Source organism: Cyanistes caeruleus, chromosome 2 (assembly GCF_971803275.1).
Source record: "Cyanistes caeruleus chromosome 2, bCyaCae1.hap1.1, whole genome shotgun sequence".
NCBI lineage: Eukaryota > Metazoa > Chordata > Aves > Passeriformes > Paridae > Cyanistes > Cyanistes caeruleus.
Window position 1 is genome coordinate 93,903,296 of NC_141702.1, and position 22,663 is coordinate 93,925,958.

General features: G+C 38.7%; 1 long non-coding RNA gene across 2 annotated transcripts in view; it reads left to right on the top strand.

The window, feature by feature from the left end:
- Positions 1–22,663, top strand: part of LOC111927599 (uncharacterized) — a 46,444-nt gene that overhangs the window by 2,087 nt on the left and 21,694 nt on the right. Inside the window, exons 2-4 of one of the 2 annotated variants that reach the window (XR_015283631.1) lie at positions 13,110–13,246; positions 15,078–15,288; positions 17,044–18,148. This is a non-coding gene — a long non-coding RNA (uncharacterized LOC111927599). Of the gene's footprint in view, positions 1–13,109; positions 13,247–15,077; positions 15,289–17,043; positions 18,149–22,663 lie in introns of those variants that run through there. The other variant, XR_015283632.1, reaches the window with a different exon arrangement.

The window sequence follows — 22,663 nt, forward strand, 5'->3', positions numbered from 1 at the left end:
ACTTTCTGTGTATCTCAAATTTCCATCTGTATGGCTTCAAGATTTCCATCCTTGAATGAGTGCTGGGGGAAAAAAAATGTTATGTGCAAGCTTTATTAAAATTATAGAATTTATTATTTTCAGGTAAAAATAATAAATCTGTAAGGGACAGCAGCACTGGTTAACTTTGATCTTTTTAATAATTATATGTGGAGCTGATGAACATAAAGTTATGAGCATATAAAATCATCATCTACTTTGAACAAAAATTTGAATGAACAGTATCTGTTTGGGACTGTTTTAATCAGTCATAAGTTTGAATTGATTCACAGACATGCAGGACATGTGAAGCAGGAGTCATACCGCAGGTAAACTATTTTTGGATTGCATTTTGGATTTGCATTTGCATTATTTTGGATTGGAGTCTTGAACTCTCTTTCCAGGGCTGTGTGGCTTTTTGTCATGGAAAATGGCTAAATTAACACATTTGTTTGGTTAGGTATAATTTGACAAGAAGGCAAGGCTCAGGAGGCACAAGGATGAAAGTTTCTGTGCTTCTTTTATACTTCAGTGTTTAGCAATGTGCCTGTGATGATGCCAAGCTGCCTTTCCTTGTGCAAGCAAAACCCAGGATGGAGCTACTGGTAGACCTTGTTTTATATTACTTTTATTTGATTTATTGTAGAAGTTGTTAACACCCCATAGTTCTTTGAATAAAATAAAACAAAAAAACCTATATGGCTCAGCAGGAACATAAACCAGGGAGACTTTCACCTTCATTATGAACAAATTCAGCTTTTGATTACCTGAGGATTAACACCTCCATATGTAACAAAAGATGCATTCTGTGAGTAAGAAAGTCCGTAAGGTAACAGCTCATGCAATTTGCCATATTTCAATCTAGCTCAAGAGGATAAAATGGAAAGTGGGAGGCCAGAAAACAGGAAAGATTATCCAGGTTTCCACTTATCCTTATGAAGACATTTCTTAAAACCTATCAATTCATCAAGTAGATTTCATATGACATTATTAAAAAGTGCTTTAAAATTCACATATCCTCATAAGAAAGTAGTACTTGATGAATTAAGGTCACCACTCAGTGACATTTGGTGGATCTTTGCTCTTTAGTAAGGGGCTGAGTTTGGAAGTTGCTGAAATGCTTTACCAACTAATTAAAATTTTAATGAATTAAAAGGGCAGCTTTTCAATCCATATGTCTAGAACGATGCTCCTTAGACATGGGTACAGTTCAATTTCCCTGCTTATAGTGCAGTTCAGCCAACTGATCATGCTCCTCTTTGTGGGCATTTCTTTGTCTTCATTTTATATGTGCAGGTGCATTCAGACCATGGGCTTTACATACACCACCAGCTGGTGACAGGTTTTGGCTATGGTTGACCTGGGTTAAGTTAGAACTGATGACCAAAAAGTGAGACTTGACGTTACCAAAGCCTGAGGTTATTTGTTGCCCTTTAGGGATTGCTGGTTCTATGCAACAGCAATTCGGTTTGTGTGGCACAATAAACAAAAATAGAAAATGTGTTCATATGGATAATGTAAAGATTAAAGCCCACGCACTCTCAGCTGCACGCTAAATAGCTTGAGTTTTTATATGCTTTTAAATGGGAGGGCTGCGTAACATGACCCTCCAGTTGAAAGAATGCAGAATTGCTATACTCCCATCTGGATTATTACATTCAATTTAGGCCACATGAACTCCTGTGCTGAAGGTGTACATCTAAAAAAATGATTGTGAATTGAGCGTGACTTGCATAAAAGAGCAAGTTGCACCTATTCGTTCTTGAAAACCATCTGCTTTTAATTAAACTAACAGTTGGCTTGCCAGCCAGCTATGGGGGCCCCATCTTCTTTTCTGTATCACCCGACATTCACATGCTTAATATACTAGTAATTTTATTATGGAGCTGTGGTCAAGACTGTGGCTAAGGTTGCAAACAGGTTCTTTTATAAGCTCTGTCTTTTGTCTGCCCCACTAGAGCTTTCACTAGGAAAATTGACTTGAAAATTGGCAACATTCACTCTGTACTTCGTATCCATATATTTACATTCTCAGGCACGTTTAATTGTCATGCTCCCTGCTTTACTACTCTTTCAACTTCAATGTTAATTACTAGGCCCCACTTAAAATTAAGGCTTTCTTGGTGTCTTTTAGTTATAATCAAGCCCCAGGCAGTCAGATTACTGCCACCACTGTGTATAACACCATTCTCAGCTGTGGCCCTCAGTTGCCTTGTTATGGCTTATTTGTAGACTGGAAGATTTTTGACTTTTCATTGAATTTGTTTGAGTATGTTGAGGGTCCTGATCTACAACTCAAGCCTTTTCCTTACTGCTGCCATTAAAATAAATGATAATAAACATCCAAACAATTTATAGATGCAACCTGACTCCAGCTGAAGCTGATGGAAGAGTTTCCACCAACATCAGAAGGAATGGTGCAGCTGTGACTTCCTTTTGTAAATGATCATGGGTGGTTGTGGGGACTGACAGTGGTCAAATAAGAGATTTTTAGGCTTCAGGCACTAGCTTGAGCCTGGGGGAAAGTCAGGTACACAACTTACTCTGGCCTGAGAAATCATAATGAGGAATCCAAACAGTGCTTAGAGAAGGAAAACAACCTTTGCAGGTGTTGTTTGTCGCCTTGTTTTCTTGCAAGAAACGGTCAAGAAGTGGTGTTCCTAATTGTCCATTGATGGTGATGTGTTGGTTTGATGACCAATGAGAGTTTTACCTTTTTGGACCTGCTCGGAACCATCTATTAAAAAAATCTAGAAAAATAAAACTTGCTCTCTTTTGCAACTAAAGCTAGAGAGTCTGTGCTGTCACTTCACTGTTCCTAATACAGTGCAACAGGTGTTAAGTCACCCTACTATCTAAGTTAAACTAGTGAAGTTTTCCAAGTACTGTTTCCTTATCATTCTTAAAATTGCAGTCACCATTTTTGGCAAGATACTGAAGGTCTGCACACTTGAGTGTAGGGAATATGTGTATATCAGCTCATGGTCACACTGACAAAGCTTTTTTTGGAAACAATACTGACTTTGAAGACAGTTTGGAGTAGTTCTTTGTTTTCTGTTTGACTGTAGTTTTCTCATCACTTTTAATACGATAATCCAGCCTTGCTCACAGGAGCTAAGTAGTGTTAGAGGATTTGCAAGCAGTCAGTTGACTTTGGCACTTTAGTGTGTGTTCCAAAGTGGATACAGCTTAAAGCAGGGTGACCAAGTCTCAATTTAAAATGCAGTACCTGTTATTATTCCAGAGGATATTTTTTCTATTCAGTCTGGTCCACTTTCATGCAATTTCTGAGTAATTATTTCTGATTACATATAGGAAAGCTGTTGAGAATCCTATATCCAAGAGTGACTTAACACCATTCAGACCTCTAAATAAGTTACATGTTCACACTCAGCACCCTCAGTGTATGACTAATTATTTAAATTGAACCAAGATCTTCTAAGTCCTTTACCTTTTCTTTTTGTTTTCATAGTTTTACCTAGATTCTATAAGGACTTAAGCTCTGTAGTGAGAGAGGTTTAAAACTATGGAAGAGCCAAAATTATCTGCAAGAAACAAATTGTTTGATATTTTCAAAATATATTTGATGAATGTCATACATTGAAAACCGAAGAAAAAAAAAGTCTGCTGCTAGAAGAGACCCTATTAAAAATAGGACTAAGAGAGTGATGGTCACAATGATAAGGAGATATAAGCCTAATATAAGCCTAAAAGGAAATGTCAAGTGTGGAATGAGACTTGTTTTCTCAAAGGCAAAGGCAGAATGAGTAGACATGGATAGTCCTATGAATGTGAGTTGGTCTATAATCCTTATTTTAAAAAAAAGTCTTTTTTAAAAGCATGTAGATTTTTTGCCCTTTTCACTGATGTATTTGACATATTTGTTATCCCTTTTGTGCAAATTTCTCAGACTTGAAATGCATTAATCATTCTTAATGTAAAGTGTAGTATCCTTGCCTCTAAAGTATAAATTCACATCCACTTGGGGAAAACATTGTCCCTTTTTTTAACAGAAAGAATACAGTTCTACCATATGATAAAGAAGTTGTGTCTGAGAAGTCTTTATAAAAAGTCAGTCATCTGAAAAACAAAGCACTTAATCTGCCAGTAGTACGTGTCCAAAGCAGGAGCTATCTTACAGATTTTTGGTATCAGAGGAGCCTATTGCAGACCTGAGATGCCAGTAACTAGCTTCTAGGTTTAAACAGGTCATGGTATTAGTAATGATGCAGCAACAAACTACACTTACCAGAGAAATTTTGGAAGTGCTTGGGCTGTAGTTGTAGCTGGATAATTCCAGAAACCTCTCTTGACCAAGGAGTTGGAGTAGTACACAGAAATTATCTGACTTGAATTAGTACAGCTAAATAACTCTGGAAATGCCTTTCTCAGATATGTTGTCATTCACTCTTCTGGTTTGAGAGGGGAATATGAAGTAATATTGTATACCAGCCTAGTAATATTGTGTACCAGCCTAGTGACTGAGCTGGTATATTTCCTGTCAAATTTTGCTTTGTTTAATTAATATGGGAAATCTTAACATGTTCTTTGACAGCAAAAGTCTCTGGAAACCAAGAATGTGGGATATCTTTATTGCATACCTACATAGAGAGTTGTCACTAGTATATACACTGCAGAGAAGATTTGAGATAGACAAATCTCTTTAAAGATCAGGCTTTTTAGGAGGCTGCACAGTGATATATGCCTTGTTTGTTTATTTGTGTATATTGCAGTTGTAAACTTAGTGGTACATTATTAAAATTCATGTAACTGAGTATGTTGTTGTTTACTAACTTCATGCAATATATATCGGTTTAAAAAATCACACATATTATGTTTAAATGCTAATAAAATGAAATCCCTTAGCAGTCAAAGGAATTAGCCCATATATGAGTGAAATACCAAGACAGGTCTTGTTATTTTTATGAAACTCTGAATAATATAAGTATCCAATTGATAAAATTTTATTAAAGCTGACAGCCCTTAAGTGATCTAAGTGGTAAATATTGAAATGAAGTTTCAACAACAGTGCAGTACCAAGGGAGGCCTAAGGCAGTAATAAGGATTAAACAATGATTTAATGCTGTTCCTTGGGGGTAGAGATTGTTGTTTTAATGGAGAGCAAAAGCTCACTTCCTTCTAAATAATTAAACTGTGATTTGAGAAATTGATCTAAGGTAGTTGTAGTGGTTTGTTAAGTCCGAAAGAGATAAATGAAGGCAAAGTGTCCTGGGGCAAGGGGAAGTCAGGGGAGAGTAGTGAAGAGATAGTTTTGCAGGATAGATTCATGACAAGTGTCCCTCGGGAAGGGGGAAGCTGGCAATGAGCATATTTTATCTTTTATTTGTAATGTAAACAGACTTGTGCTGCCTGAGGGTGGTTAATAGCTAATGAGCAGGGGGTTTCCATGGGGTGCAGATTTTATTAGCACAGCTTATAAAAAATGGAGCTAAATTAAAAATGCAATGTCTTCTAGATAATCCGATAATCAACGGTGCTACAGGGAGCACCTCCACCTAAGCAGAGTGAGTATATTAGCATATGCATATAGAATTTCCAAACAATTTGTTCAGCAGTTTCTGCGAGCTGAACAGCTTTTTCATCTTCACATCAGAAAGCAGATTTCACATAATAGGGTTGAGTATTTTGGGCTGTCTTAGGAATGTAGGAATGAAGGAATTTTGTAATGAGTTTCAAATCTGTCGTTTGTATATAACCAGTGGGAGACTTGGCTGGAGACCTTCTCATCATATATGCCTCTTGGGTGGTGGTTACAAATGAGATGACAGCTAGGGTGGTGGTAGAGATGGGATAGAAGGGGGGAAAGGGAGAGAGAAAACTCTGCCTAATTAGATAATTGCTTGAGGAAATTTCCTTGGGATTAATATGATACCCAGTACTGAATTGTTCTAGACAACCTATGCAGAGCTTCGAAAACTGCATGTTTTCCAACCAACCACTCCTCTTAGTCTGTATGCGCATAACACTCTTTAGAAACACAATTACATTGAGTTAGCATCCTAGAAAACATTGAAATTAGCTCTACTTAACTGGAAAAGACTGTCTGCCTTTAATCCAGCCCTTCAGGTGTAGATACAAATGGGCAGGGTACGTCAGAATAATGTTGTATTTAGGCACATAGAAGGAGGAACAAGTTGAGGCATCAAGAGCCCTGAGAACAAATGCTACTCTCAAAGTCTTGTGACTACCACTGCCAATGCCTCTGTTTTTCTCAGCACTCAAAGGCAAAGCTCAGAAGGCAAATTGAGTACAGAACATGAATGGCAGAAGTCTTCTAGAACTTCATTATTAAGATATCTGTAGTTTTCAGTAATGAGAAGGATATTCCAAACACTTGTGTCCATGAGGGGCTTTGGGACATACTGAGTAAGGTCCACTGAAACAGGGAGAATTAACAGAAATGTCCCCGCATATCTCACTCCAGACTGTATGACCTGGGGCTAGTAGTGTTACAGCTGAGGTTGCACAGTCAGAAACATGTGTTTGACCCACCTCCTCCTCTCTGTGCAATAAACTGAAGAATTGGAAGTGAAGTCAAACCATACAGGCAGATAAGTGCGTATAAAACAATTTTTTCCAAACATGTTTTATGTTGTTCTATTTTGTATACACATTGCTATAATTAAAGGAAAGCTTCAGGACCACCTGGTGTACAATCAACTATTGTTCCCAGCTCCTCAGGCTAGGAGAGAGAAGAGGTTGTACCATGATCAAACAATCCTTATTGTTATTTACTGATGGCTTTCTATAAATGCCAGGCAGGTGCAAGCTCTAGTGTAGATAACTCCTTAGAGTGCACCCCTCAGATGCACTGAAGTGTGCTCCAGCTTTCTTGGTTTGGGTGTTTACCAATAGTTCAGTCCAATGATTGGAATCCATCATGTGTCTGTACTCATTCTCTGTCAGAAGGAATGAGAAGTAGATAGGATATTATGTTTTGGTACATTCAAATATTTGTCAGATTGGTTTTGATTTTGCAAGTGTACATGTTGCTTTTTATTTCTGTTGGAGAACACAAGAGAGAAGAAATTGCACTTGGAGCCAGAAGATGGTAGAACTAAGTCTCAGGTTTATCTTTCCCATGGGAGTTCATTTTATTGGTACAGCCCATTGCTAAGAAGACTTCTGTGTCCTGAGGCAAACTCTGCTTTATGGAGATTTCCATTGTATGAGAGAAGGGACAGAAACCTCAGAAAGACCTGAGGTTTTTAGGAAGCCCTTTGAGGAGATGAACGGGAAATCCTCAACACAATTCAAGTACTGTGTAAGGCCAGGGTAGGGAGCTGGGCAGGGCTGACATGCTTGTGGTAACTCATCTAAGTGCGGAAGTGTCATCACAATATCAATGAGGTTGGAAGGCACTACTAGTGCAGTTTCCCTGCTTAGAGAAGTGACATTTTCAGGACCATGTATTTTAGTGCATCAGCAAGAGTTTCCAGCTGTCTAAATACTGTATAGGTATCTAGTCCATACTTGAGGGAAGGATGGTGTAGTTTAATGACATTTATCAGCTGCTAGGATAAACTAACAGGGTAATGATACAAGCATTACTTCTTTGGTATTACATCTCGCTAGTATGTGAAATACAGAGTATTTCTAAGACATGGGACTAACTAAAATACTTCAAACTAGTTCCCTCTGCCCCCCATGGGTGAAAACTTGTGACCAGATATTCACCGATTAGCTTATCCTAAGTATTGGAATTGTCGACAGTAGTGAATGGTAATAGTGCTTGAATAATAACCAAGGCATGGTAGCTTGCTGGCTTAGAACACCTTTTTTCCATGGTCAGAATTCTTACAACAGTTTATTTTTGTGGCAAACATTGCTATGTTTTGACTTAAATATAGCAAAATCTTCAACATGATGAAATGGCAAAAAATGTCACAGTTCATCATGCTACAAGTATAAACAATAATCAAACAGGTGAAAAATACATTAAAGAGGAATAAAACTTCAAACAGGTTTTAAGTAGTTCACTTTTATGTTTTAATAGCTCTTTAGGAGCCTGTAAATAGAAAGTCAATTGGATTTCAGACTTGTTTCCATAGTTATATTACACACAGGGAGTATTCAATAAAACAAATCTTTTATTTAGTTCCTGACAGGTAATTAAAATGTACCTCTACATTTTCTTGTCTGTTACTGTAGGAAAACTAATATCAAAGATTTCTGGAGTTTACAAGTATTCGCAAATATATTGCAACTTAATTTTATCTTTTGGGTTGAAAACCTGGTACTAACTGGAAATCTTTAGTTACTGGAAAATTTGAATCCTGTTTGGCATTCTAAGCCTAACATTTCTTTTATACTACAAAAATTTACTCTCAGCTTCAAAGACCCTGTGTCCCGTTTGCACATTTTTCAAAGTAATAGATGGTGGATAAAGCCAAATATGTAGAAAAACAGCTACTAGAAGCAGAATAAATTTACAGAAAAATAAAAATAAATATTCTTAACATTCCTGAAAATATTTGGGAGACAGGGAGAAGGTGCCCATGAAGGTTAAAGTACTATGATTTTTTTTTTAGTTCTTAGTTGTCTATTAAGTTGTTTTTATTTCAAGTGTCTGAGATTTTTCTAGGTACTGTTCCACAAAAGACCATTCAGTTCTGCAGTCTCTTCAATATATATATTTTAGAAGTTTTAGAAGACAGCACCTGTGAATGCGGAAAAAAAAAAAAAAAAGCAAGAGACACACTTCTCTTTACTGCTGACATGCTACCTGGATCAGTATGGCTAAATCAGAAACTTTCAGTCTTTGTATTTTTACAGGATTGTATATGGTGGCACCATGGGGTTGGATTTCACAGCTGGAGATCATATAAAGAATAAGTTGCATTTTACCAGACTTACTCTTTTTCTTTTTTTTTTTTTTTTTTTTCCCCATATATCGTTGCAGTCTCTTGCCCCTGCAATATTTTAGTAACCCACTACAGAATATGGTGACCAGTAGATCTACCGGATCTGTAGCAAAAGGCCAGAATCATTAACTCATATAAGAAGCTACCTCTATGCTATTCTTTGTGTGTCTCCCAGACATGGAGAAAAATTGCTTTGGGAAGGGCTTAATCAATTAAACTGATTAAGCTAGTAACAATGATTGGCCATAGCTTGGCATGTGGTAACTTTGGGATGTATTTCTCATACCTGCTTCATCATTTTGGCTACAATTGCCCGACTGCATGGATAACCAACTACCTTGTTCTTTGTGGATGCCTCCCTACAGTTACCTAAAACCATTGTAATTTTCCTTTGATCAGGCATACTTAATGAAATACAAATCTTCATGTGTGTTGGGTGGATCTTCCTGTTAGTTCCATTTGTATAAGGCCATGATATATTCTACAGTTCTGGGCCAGCTTGGTGCTATTGGAGGATGTTTAATGGGCACAAAGGCTGGGCGTACTGGGGTTATAAGAGATACTGCTGGATAAAACAGAGCTGGGAGAAACAGGGTTTCCTAACACAGTATGGGAATGCTGTATGAAGAGACTTTTGCCTTCCAGATGGCCATGTCTAAACAGAGGCAGCAGTGTCCAAAGGGTGAGGATATCAACTTCACAAGGGTTGCCAGCTTGGGCTGTTGACTGTTGCGGGTCTGTTGAGTAACGTGACAAGCTATAGCTATCACTTTACACACCAAATGCATTTTGGTCCCATGCTGAGGCTTGACATCAGGCAATGGGCTTATGTTTTATGAGTATTAAAATGTCATAGCTTTAGTACTAACTTGTACAATTTCTGGTATAACTCCCCCACCCTCACTTCTTCTTTTATGTTAGAGTTAGAAGAATGGTTACAATCTTTATTGTCCCTTAAAAATGAGCTTGGAGACATTATTATAGAAATGGGGTAATCTCAACAGAATGATAAGATTTGCAGTATTATTGATGGGCTCAGCTAAGCCAATAAAATTCTAGAAAAAAGGCCTAAGCTGCAGGAATTTGCAGGGGTTTATGAGTTCTTGGCACAATTGGGAGTAACTGTTTCCATGAATGGCTGTTTTATCAAAAAAGAAAAAATTAGAGTTATGAGCACAAAATGTTTGCTAGAGTGGAAAAGGCCCTAATTTCTGGAGTCCTCTTGGCTCTATCTGTTGTCAATGCTAATCACACTGAGAAGGTCATCTCTTTATTACCATAATATCGTATTTACAGCATGCATAAATACAGATCTTTTCATATTAAGCTTGATAGCCTCTTTGAACCTGTCTTTTATCTATCACTCTTAAGTTATAACCCGCATATTGCATTTGCACATACTGCAACAAATTTATGTGTTTTATAAACCTAACAGAATGCCTTGTGTACTGATTGATGGAAAATCAGTTGCTCGGTTGCCAGGCAATGATTGATTTTCCAGCACAGCTGCTCCAGCTGTGCTGCAGATGCTGTTTTTTCTCAGATATCATAAATGGTGTTGTAAGGTATTGAATATGATCCTAAATTGTATGGATTGCTGAAAAATCAGACATTTCAGTACTAAATGGCCATTTGATCATTATCTTCAGCTATGTTTTCTGTTTTTGTCTAGTAAAGCTGAAATTAGCTGTGCCGCTTGGAGGTTGCTTTGGTCTATTTTTTAAGAAGCTGGTTTGAAATCTATGACATAAGTAAATGCTTGTCACTAAAAATTACAGTTCACTACAAAATACTGTAGCCATTAGCATGTGCTGATGACAGCAAGCCTTTTTCCTGGAATGCATTTTGGATTCCAGTGTTTTATTTCAAATCTTGCTCAGCTGTGTATGACTAATAAATAATAGAGGAAAGAATAACTCAACAGAAAATTTGCAGGCCTTCTTTTGATCTGGGGAAGCAGATTTTAGTTGCTCAGCATTCTTTTAGATGACCTTCATAATTTAGTTGTAGGCTGTGATTTGGCTCTGCTATCCATTTACACAGCAGCATAAAATATTAAAGTCAAGCAATATCAATAATTCATACTCTTATGGCATCAGGGATATCAATGAGAGGGAACATTTGGAATTGCTAAAATTAAAAGTGCAAATCTTAAAGTGCAAGTGCAACCTTAAAGCTTTTAATGCTCATTATGAGAGAGGAAATTAAGCCAAGTTTCATATTCCATGGAAAGAGGAGCAATAGTTTGTAGGTGTCCTGTTATTTGTACATTAGCCTCCTATTCACAACAGGGTAATGTGTCTCCTTGCTAAAAAAGACTTGTTGGCAGACTGGGTTCTTTTCCCTACCTTTTTCAAGAAAAGTACTTCTCACTGCTTTCTCCCTGGTATGAAATTTGATTCTTCTTAAAGAGCCAGTTTCTACTGATATTGACAGTGTTGCAAAGCAGAGAGAACTAAAGCATAGTCTGGCTTCTACACCTGGTTTTGCCACTGCCTTGTGGGCAAATCCCTTTGGTGTTCTGCATTTAATTAAATGTTTCTCAGAGGTTTTGTTCAGTGTCTAGTCCCAAAATCCTGAGATTTCAGTGAGTCAAAGCACAGAAACAGTATCAATAGGAATCTAAAATGCAATTCATTCCATCTCCATCTTCTAGAACATGATATTTTCCTTGGGGTTTTCTCTTTAAAAGTAATTTGATGTCTACTTTGTCCAGTCTTGCCTTCTAATAAATATATGTCTGAATGGTATAAAATGATAGATGTTTTAATAGTCTGGTATACTTCCATGCAATAATTTTTGGAATAGTCATTTATACTTGCCTTCTGCATTAAGGCAGTATCCTCATGCACATCCATTTCTTCAAAGCTGATATTCTTCCAAAACAGCAATAAAAAGCCTCTCCACTTTTTAGGTAATTGATACCTTTCAAAGCTAGTCTGCTAGAGACATGTTTGGATAAATTTACGCTTTCCTTCTGTAAGCTTTCTCTTTCTACTGCCTTCTCCTTCAAGAGAAAAGGGTCACCTCTACTTTTCCTTTGGTAGCTTCTCAGGTTTTCAGCATCTTGCAATTTTAGATGCAACTATAGGAGAAAGAGTCCAAATTCCCAGTGGAGTTGCTAGTTTTTACTTAAGCAAGGATGTCCTTCTAACTTAAATATTTCCCTCTTTCCATATAGCTGGTACTGAGTGGCTCTTTCATTTTAGGTTTTCTGTTACTGTCAAGGAGGCTGCAAGCTGTACTCACTGCACAGAAATTAGAAAAAACATGGTTAACAGTTGCAGTTGTGTGACGATATCTGGGCAAACACTGAAAATAAAGATGAGCTGTGGCATGAGTTGTCTTCATGTAAGTTTGTGTGTACTCATGTCAGACATTCAACAGCAAGATTCACCTTTTAAATTCAGGTTTGTTTCAGAAACACGGGTAAGCTGTAGGATTGGGCTGTGAGTAGATGGCTTTGGCAGCCATATGAACAAACAGCCTGGTTCTTCTGGTTTGTAGGAGAACCCAGACAGAAGTGATGGTAGCACTGCCATTTAGTATGTAATATTGATATTGCAAGGCAATAAGGTAAAATGAGATCCTTTCCATTGCTACATGTCCTGTTGGTACATGAAAGAAATTGCAAACAGCGGATGAGGATATGTTAGGGGTACTTTGATCTCTTCAGTGAATGCTGTGGATTAGCTTTGGTTACTTAGGGGAAAGCAGATTTTTAAGAGAAGAGCTTTGTTTTCCTGAGTCTGTGATTAATTTTTGCCCCTTCTGTAACACTTCCCTGAACCTCTCTGCTATTTTGCTGTGAGTGAGGACTTAGAGAACTGACCCTTTGGTTGTTTCGGTTTCCTCTTGGTAGAAGTGCTGCTCTCGCTTTTTGGAGGGGGTTGCAAACAGCTGTTTCCTGGCAATAGAAGTAGTTTTCACTGTGGTCTCCTGATCCACAGGAATGTGTGAGAGACAGGTCATCATACAACTTGACTTCAACTCCCATATCAAGTCTGGAATCATTTTATGCCCATGTCTGGTAAATGACACAGCATTCTACTTTCAGCGGAGTTCCATTAGGATTTGGCTCTGGGGTGCATGTGGCATTCTTAATGCTTCCAAGATATGTCTCATCTTCTTTTAAAATTTTATGTATTACAACATTCTTGGAATTTTTTTCATAATCTTTTTCTATTCTTTGCTATCTTTTTCCAGTTGCCAAGTAATGAGGCCATCATAATGGTAAGGATATCCCAGTACAGCTTTTGCTGTGGAAACTGTGGGAAGAAAACCCTTGCTATTCCTCTTGAATGCTGCTTACTAGACCAAGCGTTGATACCTTGCTTAACTATGTAAGTCATTACTCAGTGCTTTGTCCCCTGCTTAGAACTTTTCAAAACTGCCATTCTCCTTTTCTTGATCACATATAATACATCTAGTTCCTTAGCCTGAGTTATATAGGTGTGATGAATATTATTAAAAAGACCATGTTTTTCCCCCTTTTCTTTAGACCATTCAGATCACATCATGTGAAAGACCTACCACTACCCTCATTTGCCACCACAGAAACTTTGTGTTGAACTTTAAAGCATCAAAGTGATTCTGGAAATAAATGCCCCATATCTCGTAATCTCATGAAAGAACATAAATTCATAATCTCATGAAAGAACTAAAACTTCAACTGTGTTCCTTTTATTTAAAAAGGGTTTCACTTTCTTCTTTTAAATTAAACTGCAAATTACAAACATGTCATAGTGTTTTCCCTTTCCCCCCCACACCAGACTAAGCAGAGGATACAAGCTACCTCCAGCTCCCACCCCTCCTCCTATTCCTTCTGGGATTTGTGACACTGGAGATATGTGGTGAATGCTGAGGAAATTGCCCAAAGAGATGTTGGAGTAATTCCCCTTCATTTTAGTAATAAAGGTTGCATATGTTTTATGAGAATAGCACCCCTGCAGTAGAGAAAACTACTGTGATCCATCACTTTAAATCAAGAAATCATTTGACACGTTTATTTCCTGAACAGGAAGTGTTCTGTCAGATCAGCTGGAAACTCTGAAATTTGTACGTTAAGATGAAAGTCAAAATAGCAGATGCTGTTATTTTACTGGTCCAGTTCCATTTTCCTAGGAAGGCCACTCTACCACTGGGCTGCTGAAGATCTATTTCTTTCCTTTCAGAATGTATATGTCTGAAGAAAATTATTAAAATTGGCATAGGGACTGCAGTTAGTCATTTTTAGAGGATTGTTTATCTGATCATTATATGATAAAATCTGATCCAAAATAGAAATATACTTCAAATGTGTCATATATAAAAGTGGTCTTGGCAGAAAAAAAAGAAGTGAGAAAATTTGCCATGTTATTTTAATCAGAGAGTTGTAAAATATATTTTGCAAATTTGATGCAGACTGTAGTTGACTCGTAAGTGTATACTCAGCAAGACCAAAACTGGACACTCTAAAGAGCACTGGTATGCAGGGAGATGGAAAGGATAGCCAACTGCACTTACTTTGAAGACATCTATTGCACAAGAACCTTTCTGTTTAGATTGTGGGCATCAAAGGGGCTCCCAGCCAAACTGTTAGTTGTACATGTGTAAGAACTGACTGAGTGTTCTTAGATTAGTCAACTGCAGCTCAAACATTACTGATATAAAACCTATGCTGGAGATGTGTAAGCCTTGCATGCCAGCTGTGTTTTTATTGGCCTTCTGCAACTTCAAAGGCTTTCCTGCTCTAAAGCCCAGGCAGGTACCCTGGGCTGCCCTCAAACCTGCCTTTCCTGGCTTATTGATTCTCAACGTGGCTTTACCTACTAGTCAAGCTATTTGTTTTCAGTGTGCAATCTCTTGAAAATATGTTCCTATTGAGCTGCTCAAAATCTAAAAAAATTTTGTGTCATTAATAAATATGCATTGCTGTTTTCCCCTTTCTTTGGCTTCTGTTATTTCACCTGTCACGGAGATCTGTGTAAGTAACAGATGCCTGAAGTATTTTGACAGGTTGTTTGTTTCTGTTTTTAGCATAAAACTCATGTGATGACAAGCAGACAGTAAAAAGAGATTTACCCCAAATGTGCTAGAGCCTCTCTTTTCCTTTTCCCTCTCCCATTTGAAAATTAACTTTACTGTTATTATTTTGGCACGTGTCTTGCTTAAAAAAATCCCCTCCCTGGCAAGGTGAGGGGGATTCTGGTCTTCCTTCTTTTTGAACAGGTGCTCTTTGGCAAGATTCTTTATGTGGTCAAGAAGAAATATAACTGTGTCTAGGAGTATTGTTGACTGTATGCGGTCTGTCAGTCATCTTGAACATACAACTGTAGAACATCCTGAACAGCTGAGAAGAAATCCCTGAAATATCTGAAATGCTCCTTAAAGTCAAGCACAGCAGGTATGTCTTGAAATGAATTTGAAAAGTTTGTCTTCAGTTTTCTGTGAGTATCAAAAACAAAGCTATTGAAGCATGACGGTGCCTAAATTTGCCTTAGCTTTTTTTTGGTGTGAGATACTCAATAGAATGACTCAGTTATTTCAGACAATGGCCCTGAATTTTAGTACTTAAGATATCTAATAATTAGGTAAATCTAATATTCTGCTGGTACTGTTGGAGAAGTAAATTAAGTTGATTACCATATAAGAGGAACTATTTTATTTTTAAGTTTTCATTTAGAAATATGTGTCTTTTATCTTTATTTGATCTTTGCCTGCATGACCAACATTTCAGTGAATCTCCCTATGGTCAGCAGCACCTCACAATCGGGTTTTGTAAATTCAGTCATGCCTGTGTATCTGCATCACTTTGGAGCCTTGTAACATGTTCATACAATGCAGTGGAACAGGATTTAGAGATGTTCCAAGGAACAACACTGAAGAACCAGATGGAAAATTGCCACACGTGACTCAGATAATCCATTTTCACACAGAAAGATGGTTGCTGTCATATGGTACTAGCCCAAACATTTTATTTACAGTACTGTGGATGTACTCATATGGGCAGGTAGTACCTGAAACATTCCACTGACATAATTCTGCCCCTCAGAGTGCAACTCTCTGTACTAAGGCCTGTCCTTTTTTACACCAAAGCAGCAGCTAGTCAGATGGGGCTCTAAGCTGGGCTTTGGATACTCTTATAAAATGGTGTAGTAAAGACCTGGTTGTTGAAACTGAAAAATACATTAAGCATCCAACTGAATTTCCTCATTGTTCCTTATTCTTACTAATAAAAACTTGGCAGAACAGCAGTGTATCTGCTTTTCTGAAGTTTTTGTCCTAAAATCTGAGGATTAAGGTATAAGTGATGAAGGTTTGTATGACTACAAAGAACGTCTTTGCTCCATGTTTTCAGATGAACTGTCCCCTGCCTGATTAAGTGTCAGGACTGTAGGTGGACCGCAAGATGCTGAAATTCATTTCTACCCAAATATGTTTAATGCTCATTTTCAGGCATAAGCCTGCAGATAAAATCAGTTCAAAATCCATAAGTCAACATGGCAGAGAGATTTCAGGGCAGCCTACCTGTCTGGACAATAGTGGGGGAAAAGTCCTTTGAAGTCACAGACAGCCAATAAAAATGCAGCTGGCATTCAAATCTTAAACAACTCCAGCACTGATTTTTTACATCGCTGGCACTTCAGTGAAGGCTGAAAATTTTCAGAAAGCGCCTTTGAACACTGGTCCATAGTGAGCTTGTGTACTCTGCAGTATGACCAAACTTCATCACCCTTGTTTTCTTCACAATAAAAATAATTTGTGGAAAGCTCTGTGCTGCTGTCTTGCTCAGGGATAAACATGACAAGATCCTGGATGTCCTGCATGGTTTCCTCTCTGCAGTATAGGACACCAGATGAAGAGTTCCAGAAGGTCTGTTTGGGCCAAAGCTGGGCAGTCACCCAGGAAAGGAAGAGTGAAATTCCTGCTGACATCTCGGAAGTGGGGTCAAGCATTTCATAGGCTCATACAAGTGAATATTTTTGAGTCATAGAACCTTAAAATCATTTAGGTTGGAAAAGATCTGAAAGATCACAAAGTCCAACCCTTAACCCAGCACTGCTAAGTCCACCACTAAACAGTGTTCCTAGGTGCCTCATCTACACGTTTTGTTTTCTTTTCCATTTGTAAATTGCCTGACCTTTCTCTCTCTTTGCAGGGTGGCTCTGGGGAAGCCACTTGGTACAAAAAGTCAGGGGGGAGCTGAGCTCCACTTCCCTTGGCCTGCAGGAGGAACTGGAAGAGTTGATGTGCTCTGTCTCTGTTTCGACCCCTTGGTGAATGCAAATTCTTTCCAGAGAAAGAATTTGTACAGCCTCTAGCAAAATGATACAGGGGTTTCTGAGCTTACTGGCAGAACTGGAATGCAAAGATGGATGAATGAAGTTGGTATGGCTGGCTGTCAAAATTCAAAATAGCCCCCCAGCTTTCTGAATTATCCATGTTTATTGGTTCTTGAAAGAGAAAAAATTAAGACAGACATATTAGATACCCTTAAGAACTTAGTTAATTTTGCCTCTCTACTTGGTAGAATGTGATGTGTTTTCTCCCAACCCCAGATGGACTTACATACTGTGTTTCTGTCTTATAAAGCTATTTCAAGGAATCCCAAGTAGCCTTTTTTTTTCCTGTGGACAGGCTTAAGGGTGGGAGAGGGGGACAGTGGGCAAGAGTGGGGACATAAAGTTGTTCTTTTGTTGTAACAGGATCATGGTATGGAAATGGTTGACAACCGCTGCAATTGGATTTTACAGGGAAATTTGAATTATCACACTAAAAGAGAACCCATTTTTGCATTCACAAGTCCTGAAATAGCATGTCATGGGTGTGAGCACAGAGCATTGCCTGTGCTTGGCCTCAGGTTAAGCTAATTTGGGGGAATGATAGATAGAATTTTATTGCTGACATTTGCTTTGTTTGGGTTTGTTTTTTTTTTATGACAGCTGTTAGCAGCTGCTTCATGGTTTGGAGGGCTAGAAGTAGCCTAAGCAGAGCTAGACCTGTGAGTAGAGTTCAGGTACAGCAGGAGTCAAAAATGGACAAGGCTGTGCCACTTTGTCTGAGTAGCCCAGTATGTGTGTGAGTGAGCAGTATAGTCAGTTTACTTGAGCAACCCTGCCCATGCCAAAGGGTTTGGAATGAGATGATCTCTAAGATCCCTTCCAACACAAACCATTCTATGATTCTATGATTTCCAGATAATTTATGCTTTTATCCAACTATAGAGCACATAATAAAAAAATAAACCTCTCCTTAAAAATGTTTGCAGCTGTTTAGATGTTCTCCTCTGGCTTTTTTTCTTTCCATTTGCAAACTTCCTGTGTTTCCCATGTAGTTCAGAGTTCTTTGAGAAAGAAAGTACATCTGAAATGTTGTAGCCAGTTCAGCACCTCACAAAGAAGATCAGCTTCAGCTTAGCACAATTCTGGTGGGGAAAATATCTTCACACTGTGTTAAAGCCTCACCTGATTACATTCTAATTTTGAGTAGTCTGAAGAAATTATAGAAGAAAAATTGAGCATTGCTAATTAGAAATGGTATGCTTTGCTAGCCTGGTAAAATCTTGCTATTCTAAATAAATGCATCAAACATTGGATTAAGAGTGTAGAAAAGCATACATGTTCAAATCTTAAACACATCATAATTTTAAGTGTCCGCAAGTGTTTAAAAAGTGTTGGTAGGAATGAGCACATATATCCATTCACTAGTTAAATATCATAACCTGTTTCTTTTCTAAACACATGCGCAAGGGAACAGAACACATTTAAGATGTTAAACACATTGACATGTTTACAATGTGTTGCAAGAGAGTGTTTAACTTCTTGTGCTCCAAAGCTAAACACTTTGGAATTAGAGGGTTTGCTAATTCTGCTTTTATTCAATCACTTACTGACACTTATTGGATAAAGTTTGAATGGATTCAGAGGAGATTAAAAAAATTTATCGGAGAGGGAGAAACATTTTGGCTTTGGAACTCTAAGGGAAAAAGATGTGAGTTAATAGTTTGCAGTGTTTTGTGGTTTATGCATATGTCCCAGTGAGCAAATAATAAAAAAAAAATTGACCTGAGATTTATGAACTGTCCCATATCTGGTTCATGTAAATACAAGTACTGATCATTAGTTCAAATTAGAGGTCAAATTAGAATTCATTTACAAGGTGCATTAAAAATAAGCCTTAAAAAATAAAGTCAAGACTTAAGTAAAACACTATCTCATTGGCCTCCAAGATCACAAAACTAATTCTAGGATTCCTGGATCAGTAGAATTGGCATGGCAGCACGGTGAGGGCAGGGTGGGAAAAGGCATACCGCTAACCTGTTCAGGTGGCATTTTTAAAGTATGCTGTTCTGACCTGGTTTTCTGTTTTCTTGACCCAGATGTGAGGCTTTAGGTAGTTTAACTTCCAATTAACATGAGACCAAAGATAAGTGAATCTGAATCGATGGAAGCTGCTGTGGGGGATGCTGGACTGAAGCCCTTTTAGTGATGAAGGTGCACTCTGCCCTTTCTGATGTGAGCTTCCTGGAGCTGTGTGATGCTGGGCAGTTGCAGAAGCTGCAGATTGGTGACTTGTCAGACATCACAAACAGACCAAGGGGTTCAGCCACACTGCAGGGAATGGCATGGTTACCTGCACTGACTCCACATGTAAAATAACAAAAAACCTGAGTGAAAGAATGGAGCTCTTTAAAGCCACCAGAAATGGGAACTCTCCAGAAACATAGAGGGTAGCTGAAGCAGCTTAAACAGCACTTTGCTTTAGGCAACAGGTGCCCTGGCGAGGGAAGGCAATTAGAAGATAACCTTGTTGCTGACATCCTTTCTCATCTTTTTCATGGGATTAATGCAATTTGGGCAGAGAACAGCACTAACTCTGTATAGCACACATTTGGGAAGTGCTGCATTCCCCAGTACCCCTCCTCCCAACAATGAGAATGATGTATTTCAAATGGAGATTATGAAAACAAAAGCGAAAAATCAGTGTAACTGATCTAAGGTTAAGAGCTGCATTTGGGAAGCTAAGGCTACATTTAAACTGACGATGGATGCTCTCACAAGAGGGGTCCATCCAGCTGTAATGCGTGGTTTTCTTCCTATAGATGTAGTGTGTATTCTTGGTAAGACACAAGGTAACTCAGGGTCTAATAGAAAAAGCCAGGATTATAAAAGATGTCTGAGGTTAAAAGGCAGTTCCAAAGGCAACAGAAATCAATGGATAACAGAATAAGCATAGCATGTTGAATTGATGATGACAAAATACTTAAAATTTCAAGGGAGCTCTTCATAGGATCAGCAAGCAGTGTTGCATCAAGAAAATTACTTTCATTTTGGATTAAATGAACATTTTAAATTCTGTTTTGGATACAAGTGAATGAAGTAAGACAACACTTGTGTAATACCAGAAAAAAACCATAACTTTTGGTTAAGAGGCATGGCAGTCTTCAGAAAATGAAAACTAGTAGTAAATAATAACTTGGAAAACTGCAATTTATAAAAAGAAAGGCAGAAAAACGTTAGTTAGTGAAAGTATGTCTAAGCTTTTGTTTCATGGAGAGCTCCATCAGTGCAGTGGATGGGAACACAATTTTCTATGATCAAATTGGAGACTAGGTGTGTATGAGCCACTAAATGAGCCACTAAATAAAAGCAGTTGTCAAAGTGCTTATATAGCTGATGCTTACATACACAAATTTCTGTCACTTCTCTCCTTCATGGAAATGCAGGGGTTCTTTTGAGCCCCTTAGGTATTATTTTCATGCTGAATAACAAACCAGGGAGAGCTTCTGTGTTACAGAAGACTTCTACTAAGCAATTCACATGTATATATGTGAGTATCTACCACTTCTAGTTCAACTTCAAGTTAAATAAGGACTGATGTTGCAACTGCAGAGGATGGGACTTAGAGCCCAAAGGTAGGAATTTTGTTACAGGAAAATGCATAGGAAAAAACACATTAAGGTAATTTAAGGATTGGAAAACCTCAGAGAAAGGCCAAAAGTGCTTTTTACTGGCCTCAAATAACAGTCACTGAGGAAGTCATGCAGGCCTATCTCTGGTGTTAAAAATATAAACCAAGTGAAGTGGCCTGTGTTGATGGTCTAGGAAAAACTGGCTTCTGAAGCAAAGTAGGTGGGTTTGTTTGCCTTGGCTAAGATCACATGTATGTTCTAGAATATAACTCTGCTTTGATGTGATGGCTTCACTGCTGTGTGTACTTCAGCAGAAGGCTGTGTGCTTTGATTGCATTTTCATTAGATGCAGTAGTTATAAGGTGACCTGACTGAGCCACGGCTTGTTTATCCCTAAAGTGCAGCCACCACTCCATGTTATTCCCAGTCCCCAGACTAGTACAAGTAAATGCACAATAAAGCTTCTACTGAAAATGGTTCCAGGGTCAGATTCTGGCAGTTCTTTAGCAGAGCAGAAGGACAGAATGGTGCTAGTGAAGGATGGGGTTGCCTCTGCTGACATAGGACAGTTGCCTTCACTGACATGAAGCATCGTAAGCAACTGATGGTGCCACGAGAGGTTTGCCAAATGTATGGGGAGTCAATGTGACAAAGCAAAAACTTGGGATTCAAGACCCCTGAATCAACACGTCTTTTTTGAAAAAAGATCCCCACTATATTCACCATAGTGACAGTAGGCAGTGGTGTCACTTTCAGTTGACACATTCAGGAGCAGGGAATAAGCAAACACTCTTCATAGCACTAAGAAGGAGGAAAGCAAGGACAAGTGGAGCAGGATTAGGCAACCTGACCCAGGCAGCTGATGCACACCAATTTTACTGTTGTGAGGTGTTTCAGAGAAGCAAAGATTTAGTTTCAGATAAGCATTGTTAAAGTGGAGGCAGGGCTGAAATGCCCAGCTAGTGTGAATTTTGACTTCCTGCTTTGGGGGATGGGCCGTGTGAGGCCTGGATGAAGTTACCCCACCCCAGACCCCTTGTGAAGGGCAGCCCAGGCGTTCTGATTGGGTTTGAGCCCCTGGAGTTTCTCCCTTGCTGTGTTTCTAGTGGTCCCTGACCCTGAACTCCACCCTTAAAGGTGGAGATCCTCAAGGGTTCTGTCCCTCAAAACCCTGCCTTTGTTCAGGGCTTTTCTGTCTGTGGATCTGAGTTCATTCCCATGCTGAATAAATGGTTTCATGAACAGAAGCCCGTCTCGTTCCTGTCCCATGCTGGTTCCCAGTAACTGTAGCTTCTCTGGACATGATCCTGTGGTTGCTGACTACAACATTTTACAAGGAAGATGGTATATATGTTGTTTGGGTGCATTGTGTTTTTTTCCCATGACCGACAACAGGAATTCAAACATGGGATGGCAAAAACCTTTCTCAGACTCCTGGGCTCACACTGTTTGCTGATATTTATGCCTGATGTTCATGCTTTGGGGAAAGCGGTGAAAACAGAAACCTTGCACTTACCTGGCACAGCCTGGTACTGCTTCTTGCAGCTTGTGATTTTCAGATGCTTGTTCTGTTTTCTCCTTTTCTGAGAACTCTTCCTGCAGAGGGCAGATCATGAGTGATTGGTATTTGCTGAGCCTTGGGCCATTGAGTTTAGGTCAATTCAGTATTTAACTGCAGTACACTTTGGTTAATGGTATTGCCCAGCTAGTTCTACTCTCTCTGGAGACACGTCTGATCTAACATTTTCTTACTCAAAGGGAACACTGGAACAGTGTTGGTCAGGCTTCATCTGTTTGGCCTACAGGAGGTTGCCTTGGGTTTGCGAGAGGATGCTGAAACCTGTCCCCGTGTGGCTGGCAGCTGGTA